General features: G+C 38.2%; 1 pseudogene; it reads right to left on the reverse strand.

The window, feature by feature from the left end:
- Positions 1–7,670: 7,670 nt before the first annotated feature.
- On the reverse strand, positions 7,671–8,298 carry LOC131508606 (large ribosomal subunit protein uL1-like; annotated as a pseudogene).
- Positions 8,299–8,878: the final 580 nt, after the last annotated feature.

Below are 8,878 nucleotides of genomic sequence, written 5' to 3' on the forward strand. Positions count from 1 at the left end.
GTTTGAGCCCCACATAGGCCTCTGTGTTGACAGCATGGAGTCTGCTTAGGATTTTCTCTCTCTCTTTCCCTCCCTGCTGTGCTCTCTCTCTCTCTCTCAAAATAAATAAACTTAAAAAAACGGACTGTTTTTTTAAAAAAGTATGAATAGTTTTTATTACATCTCCACTCACAAATACAAGTCTTTTTAATATTCTGTGTGCCAAAACTGGGAACTTTGCATAAAGTACTTATTTATGCTGCATAACAAGGTTCATTGGCTGTGTCTAGGCTGGGGAACACTTGGGTGATGGTTTGAGTTGCAAGCTGAACTATTAGCTGTTTTTGTCGTGGAACAAACTGTGGTTGGTTAGACTTAGGTGTTTGGCAGACATTTTAACAAAAATTTTCTTAAGAATGAACAATATGAGCCCGTCTTTTCCAAAACAATGGATACATTTGTTGCCAATAATAAAACTTGAGTTTTCAAGCAAAAAATTAGAATATTGGGAAAAACTCCCTTTTGATTAATGATTCTTAAATCTGCCTAAGAAATCTTTGCCTACCTGAAAACTTTGTGAAGGTGTTCTACATTTTTTTCCTAGAAATCCAAAATTTAGTTTTATGGTTAGGCGTGTGTTTCATTTCAAGTAAACTTTTATGTATAATGTGACATTGAGATTGTGTTCCATCTTTCTTTACACAACGTACATTTGACTCACATCATTTGTTGAAAAAAAACCCCGTTCTTTCTCCATTGAATAATCTTGCATCTTTTGTCTTTTTGTTTAAAAGTTTGTTTATTTTTGAGAGAGAGACACAGAGCAAGCAGGGGAGGGGCAGAGAGAGAGAGGGAGAGAGAATCCAAGCAGGCTCTGCACTGTCAGCATAGAGCCCAACACGGGGCTTGAACTCACGAACCTCGAGATCATGACCTGAGCGGAAATCAAGCGTTGGATGCTTAACCGACTGAGCCATCCAGGTGCCCACAACTTTTGTCTTAATTACTGTACATTTATAGTAAATCTTGAAATCAAGTGATGAGTCTTTCAATTTTGCTTTTTAAATTTTTGGTGGTTTTGGTATTCCTAACCCCTTTGAAATTCCAAATAAATTTTAGAATTACTATGTCAGTTTCTGCAAGAAAAATCCCGAGGAGATTCTGTCTGGGAATGTTGAATCTGCAGATCTGTTTGAAGAGAGCTGACATTTTAATAATATTGAATCTTCTAATCATGCTGTGCCTCTTCATTTATTTGTGACTTCCTTAATTTCTCTTGGCAGTTGTGTTGTTTTCAGGCACAAGTTGTACAGTTTTCCTCCTTAAGCTCATTCCTAAGTGTTTATGTTTTTTTATGCTATTAGAAATGGTATTTTAAGTTTTAATTTTCTGATTGCTGCTAATATAGAGAAATACAAACTGGTTTTTGTATATTGACCACATATCCTGTAATCTTGCTAAATTCACTTATTAATTCTACTAGTTCTAAAAGAATAGATTGTTTTTGATTTTCTATGTAGAAAGGCAAGTCATTTGTGAATAAATACTATTTTACTTTTGTGCTTTACATTTGCGCTTACTTATTGGGCTATTTAAATTTTTATTTTCTCCTCTATTAACTTTTTATAACTTGTGTTTTTAAAACAATTGTTTGTTTCCTATAACTTGTCAATATTATGGGCATAAAGTTGCTAGTGACATATCTTCATTATCCTCTTAAAGTTTATAGAATCTGTGTGATACTTTTCTTTTATTCCTGATATTCATGATTTCTGGGCTTTTTTTCTTTTTTGGTATTTTATTTACATTCTTAAGATGGAATTTTCTCTTTTTTTAACATTCTTTTTTTTTTTTTTTTAACTTTTGCTCATTTTTGAGAGACAGAGAGCATGAGCAGGGGAGGGGCAGAGAGAGAGGGAGACACAGAATTCGAAGCAGGCTCCAGGCTCTGAGCTGTCAGCACCAAGTCGGACGTGGGGCTCGAACCCATGAACTGCAAGATCATGACCTGAGCCGAAGTTGCACACTTAGCCGACTGAGCCACCCAGGTGCCCCACTTTTTTTACATTCTTAAGATAGAAACTTAGGATGGAACTGGAAGGTATTATGCTAAGTGAAATAAGTCAGCCAGAGAAAGACAGATACCATATGTTTTCACTTACAGGTGGATCTTGAGAAACTTAACAGAAGACCCGTGGGGGAGGGGAAGGAGGAAAAAAAAAAGTTACAGAGATGGAGGGAGGAAAACCATAAGAGACTCTTGGGTCCTGAGAACAAGGTTGTTGTTGGGGGTTGGGGAGAGAGGAAAGTGGGTGATGGTCATTGAGGAGGGTACCTGTTGGGATGAACACTAGGTGTTGTATGGAAACCAATCTGTCAATAAATTATATTAAAAAAAAAGGTTGGCAACTTAAATCTTTGATTTTAGACTTTTTTTTACTAATATCACCTAAAGCTTTAAATTTCCTTCTCAGCATTGCTTTAGCTGGATCCCCCAAATTTTCATGTTTTAATTATATTTCGGGTTGAAATATTTTCTAATTTTCCCTAGTGATATCTTCTTTGACCCACGGGTTGTATGGTTTAGTTTACAAATCTTTGCTCTTTTACCTTCTATGGTAGAGCTGGCACGGTCTGTTGGTAGGCCGGATGTGGGGTACAAGAGAAAGGCAATAAGGCTGACTCCAATGGCTGTGGCCTAGGCATCTATGTGAATTGGTGCTGTGGTGTGCCATGGTGGGCAACGCTTGGGTACTAGCATGTTTAGTATAAGAAATCAAGAAATTAGGTCTGGACATGGAGGTCATATTGCTGAACGCATTATGAGAGTCAAACGTCGGCTCTCTGGCATCATAAAAGAAATGTGTTGCTCCAATGTTTTCATGCTCAAGTATACATATGAAGTGGAAAAATTAGAGTGAAAATAAGGAAGTGCTCCCTAAATAGAGCACCACCGGAAGAGAGCTCATCATGTGGTCCTCTGACTTCTGTTTGATTACAAGTGCAAGAGTTGGACACGTAAAAAACGCGAGCGATGTGATTCACTGTCCAATTAAGTGTTATAGGTTTGCTTGAAGAGGAAATTAAGGGTATGTGGCATATGTTGTCATTTATGTTAAAGGTCAGTGGTGAAACCGCGCTTCCCTACAAATGGCCATCATATGGTTCTGTTACTGGACCAGCATCAGAAAAATAAAAAGTGACCAAAATAGAAATAGTTGAAGTAGTCATAGATGTGGGTAGTTCTTGGTCTCCAAGATGTGATGATCGTCTTTATATGGAAAAATCTAGTAGCTTGTGGCTCAGTTCAACCATTTGACTATTAGAAAGTATGTGAGATAAGATGACACTCTTGAACATCTTGTTATCTTTTGGAAGTGGGTACAAGACTAATTAAAATATTTTTAAACTTTAATTAGTTTATTGAATTTTTGCCACTGGTCTAGAAAAAGTGGGATACAGGGGTGTCTGGGTGGCTCAGTTGGTTAAATGTCTACCTCTTGACTTCAGCTCAGGTCATGCTATCACGGTTCATGGGTTCGAGCCCCACGTTCACTCTGCATTGACAGTGTGGAGCCTGTTTGGGATTCTGTCTTTCCCTTCTCTCTTTTCCTCACCCCCACTCAGTTGTTCTCTCTCTCTCTCTCTCTCTCTCTCTCATTGTCTCTCTCAAAATAAGTAAATAAGAACTTAAAAAAAGAAAGAAAAATGGAAAACAGTGAAAATCTCCTTTTCACCCATTTCCCACATGAACTCACTTTGCTCCCACCCTGCTCACCAGAAAATACAATTTTCAGCTATCATTCTAGAGTTTTTATATGCACATAGAAGAAAATATCAATATATACTTATTTTCTTTCCTTTTAATACAGTAATAGTATATTATGTGTAATTTTCTATGCCTTCTTTCTCACTTAAAAGATGTATTCTGGATTTTTTTTCCAATGTGTACTATGCTCATCTATAGATATAGCATGTACCGTAATCTCTATAATGAATCCCCTGATGGGCGTTTAGATTTTAAAAATATTTTGCTGTTAAAATTAATGCTGTAGTGAATAGCCCTGCACCTCAATCATTTATCTGCAGGAAAAATTCCTACAAGTGGAACTGGTAGATGAAACAGTATTTGCATTTGTAAGGTGTTAGGTATTGCTAAATTGTCCTCTAAGGTCAGGCCTAGATACTCCAAAAGTATTAATTTCTCAAGTCCTATGCAGTGTCCAACTTGCTACGAGAGCTTTTCTTCTTTGGACTACAAGAAGGAAGAAGAGAGATAGCATTTTTTGAGTCTTTTTTTATAAGCAATTTAGAATTCTTAATGAAGCAAAAAAAAAAAAAAAAGGTGTAAAAGAAAAGCAAAATCATTGAAGGTCCTACCATGTATCAGGTGTTATTCCTGGTTACTTATATAGATGAATCCTCATCACCACTCTGTGACATTGGTTTCATTTTTCTTATTCAAAGATGAAACACTGAAGTCCAGAAAGTTTAAATATTTCACCCCAAGTTGTGCTAATGGTTGTTCAACAGAATCCAGAAGCTTTTTTGTCTCTCTTAAGAGGATGTGCCTATGACTGGGGAGATTCTATTTTTTATCACGATCAAACTCTATATGTCCTTTGATGGTAAATCTATCTCCTCCTTGATTCTTATGTTAGCATGAACTGCTAGGAAAATATATGCTGGCCATTGAGCTCTGATTCACCCTAAACCTGATTCAACTATGAAATTCACTGTCAGAAGATGTCACAGAGTTAAACTCTCTAGGATACATTTTTTTTTCATAGTTCTGTAGAAGAGCTTCTCTAATAATAGCACTTTCAGTTACATAATCTAAGATAAGGCAATCAGATCTTTTGCTTAGGGATATAAATTAATTGCTGGCAGAAGTCAGTCAAGAGAAAGAAGATACGTTTAGACTAGAGTCCAGTGACCAAGGAGTCTTAATTCAGGCAGACCACTGATTTCTAGGTGACCTGGGGCAAGATATTTAACTGTTACTGTTTTAGCGCCCTCTGTAAAAAGGGGGATCATTATTGATAACAATCACTAACAATGTACTTGGCATAAAATTAGCCATGATTTGTGATGCAGCATAAAATGAGAACTGGGTAAGAGAACACTAGTTGTGTGTGACTTTGAGAACTTTATTAATTTTTCTAAGCCTTCTTTTCTTCATATGAAAATGGGTATATTAGTAATACCTACCTTCTAGGGTTGTTATAAATATTAAATGAGGTCATGTGGATCTAAGATTTAGCAGAGGTCCTGGAACATAATAAGTACACATTGAATGGTAGCTGCTATTATTATTATTATTATTATTATTACTATTATTTCATGTTACTGCTTATTTCTACCCTGGGATCTCTTTAGCACTGGCTGTTGGGGCTGATACTATACTGTGTGAACCAACTTTGTGTGCTTAATATGACTGTATGCTCAGCTAAATCAAAACATAGAGGTAGAGCTCTACCTGACCTTGTAGGCGATTAGCTTTTGCCTTTTCATGCGTGAGATTTGATTATCTTTATCATTGTCTTAGCTTGTGTTGCCTACATATCATAAAATTATCCCAACCTTTTAATATCCTGTCACAAACATTTATCTTTTTGACCTTCAGTGGAATTGTGTTAAGATTGCCTGCTCTCGAATACATCTATCTATCCCATGTAATGTGAAATTACTAGGGTTTAAATTTAGTACTTAAGACATGGTCACTTGGATGCCATGAGTTTTGATTCATCCTTGCCACTAGATGGCATCATAATAGAACACATCCATTATAGTTCTTTTCCTGTCTAGCAAAACATGCCATAGAAATTGAAGCTATGGAGTAGCCTTCATATGTGAAACCAAAGTTGAGAACTTTGAAACAGGGACATTTTATAAGCAGAGGAATTTAGTGTTTGAGAATTGTATGATTGGGGTTCCTCCAAAATGATACCCTGAGACAAAGACTTGTGTTTCTTTGAGAGGTGACGTTGGGACAGGAATGAGGGAGCAGGAAGAACGAGATTAAAAATATGAAAAAGGAGAAGCATAAGGGTGATGTTTCATGGCTGCCATTATGGGCAACAAAGCTTAATTCTACTGAAACATCCTAAGACACACATAGAATGCCTCCCAGAATTTTTTAAAAAATGTTTATTTTTGAGAGAGAGAGAGAGACAAAGAGACAAAGTGCAAGTGGGGGAGTGCAGAGAGAGAGGGAGACACAGAATCTGAAGCAGGCTCCAGGCTCTGAGCTGTCAGCACAGAGCCCGTCGTGGGGCTTGAACCCACGGACTATGGGATCATGACCTGAGCCAAAGTCGGACGCTCAACCGACTGAGCCATTCAGGCGTGCCCCCAGAATTTTTTATACACAATGATCAGGAGGCAGGAATGTTTATCCGTCAACTCTTGTTCATTGGTCAAGATTGCTCCCTGCTCCTCCCCTGCACATACATAAGAGCCAAGCAAACTCTCACTGGCATCCAAGACAGGCTTGGGGAAGAAATGAGAGATACTATGTGGGCTACAGGTGGGATGCTATCAGGTGAAACAAATCCAAGTTTGCATGGAATTGTCTATTCCAACCTGTTTAAAATCAGATGTAAGGCTAGACGGATGTGACTCAGGGCACCAGATGTGTCTGCTGGAGCTACCTAATAAATCATGTACTCTGTAAATTCTTCCATTTGAAATAAACAAAGAATCCTAATGAACCATCTGTAACTTGAAATCCTTGGGGGCTACCCAGTAGGTATTCTGGCAAACGTTTAGTGAATAGAAATATTAACGATTATGAAATTCACAGGAAGATATCCCTTGCCCTTTGTAGCTTGGTATGAAAGGCCTAAATCTTTCTCTTTTTATAATTTTTAAATCTTGCCTGTACATAACCCAATATGGAAGGATTCCCAAACCTTTTATACTCGTGTACTAGGACATAGGAGCCGGAAGAGTTTGCTAATAGGAAAATACTGGGTGGGATAGTTTGTAGAGATGGAATTGTATTGGCGTAGGAGTCAGGAGAGTTCAGGATCTATCTGTAATGTTGGATAAATGATTCAGGTCACCCTAAATTAACTTTTGGAACCTCAATGCCCTTTTGTGTAAAGAGCAAGTATGGCTGAGTTCAATCATCTTAAGGTTTCGTCTAGTACTCAGAGGCTATGAAAATTATACATGTAGAAAAGCAGTTGACTTTGGTCAACTGTTGGTTAAATGTCCAACTTTGGCTCAGGTCATGATCTCACGGTCTGTGAGTTCAAGCCCCACGCTGGGCTCTGTGCTGACAGCTCGGAGCCTGAAGCCTGCTTAGGATTCTGTGTCTCCCTCTCTCTCTTCACCTCCCCCACTTGCACTTTCTCTCTCTCTCTTTCAAACATAAATAAACGTTAAAAATTTTTTTGAAATGAACACATTGTGTTCATATATGTATTTCTGTTTTCACACAAGATATTATAAGTTTATAGACATTGGAACTGATTACCCACTTAAACATGGGGAAATATCCTTAATCTTTATAAATATAAACTTCTTTTTTTGATTCCAGAATGATGTGTCAGATATTCAAGTAAACACAAGAGTACTAATTCTAAGACCTGCAGAAATAATATATATGAACTCTGTGTGTGTGTGTGTGTGTGTGTGTGTGTGTGTGTGTTTAATGGTGGGAGTAGAGTTTATTAAGCTGTGTGTTAGTATAAGCACTGAGGCTTGCCTATGGTGCTCTTAATGTATAAAACCCAGAGATCGTGCCAATTCTTCTTGAGCAATGACACCAGGGAAATGACAGCTAAGTGGATGTGTACACAAGTCCATGATCTATCATCTTCACGTGGCCAATGGCCACTATTAGGCACAACACGTTTTTTGTCTGGAATTTGATCATGGACTTCACTTCATCAACTTTGGCCACATGTTCTCATTGTGGGTCAGTAAGGAAGGGAATTTGCCAGTCTTACTCAGGCCTGGGCCCAGGATTCATGGCATCTTCTTCATCAAAGATTCCAAAGCAAAAAGACATCATACTTCTTGGCCACGTTCTTGATGAATTTCTTATTCTTGCTGAGTTTATTTTTCTTCAGTGCTTCAGTGTCCACATGGGAGAAATCCACAGTTGTGGCCTCATCATAGCGCTGTTGCTCCCCCTACAACACACACACAGAGAAGTCGGTGTGGACTTAAGCCTGACGGTGCCCAAGTAACATCATCCTTCTGAGGGCTATAGTTCTTCAAGTTGATCTGTAGCTCCATGGTGTCCAAAACCTTCTGTTGCTTCCACTGGTTCCTGTGCAGGACTGCCTCCACTGCCTTGTAGAGGTGTCACAGGAGACTTTGCATGCCACAGTGACTGCAAAAGAGCAGAATCTCTCTCTCTATTTATTTATTTCATTATTTAAAAAAAATTTTTTTTAGTGTGTATTTGTTTTTGAGACACAGCTAGGGACAGAGTGTGAGTGGGGGAGGGGCAGAGAGAGGGAGACACAGAATTCGAAGCAGGCTCCAGGCTCTGAGCTGTCAGCACAGAACCCGATGGGGGGACTCAAACTAATGAACTCTGAGATCATAACCTGAGCAGAAGTCGGATGCTTAACTGACTGAGCCACCCAGGGGCCCCATCATTTGGCATTCTTTTATAAGTAATTAATGCTTATTTATTGGGGACCAGAAGAAAGATAAAATCACCTTTAGAGGTAAAATAATCATGTCATTTACTGCACATGCTGAACTCTTGAGAGTGAAAGGGGGCACTATTGGGTATTATTCTAGAATAAGAGCCGCAAATCAGAAGCATCCTAGATATTAAACTGGGATATATTATCCCTCCACTTACAGGTTGATTTCAACTTTGTTAGTGGTTGAGCAAGTAGTAAGGTAAATTAAAGCCAAATTCTCCAGTATT

The sequence above is a fragment of the Neofelis nebulosa genome, chromosome 4 (assembly GCF_028018385.1).
Source record: "Neofelis nebulosa isolate mNeoNeb1 chromosome 4, mNeoNeb1.pri, whole genome shotgun sequence".
NCBI lineage: Eukaryota > Metazoa > Chordata > Mammalia > Carnivora > Felidae > Neofelis > Neofelis nebulosa.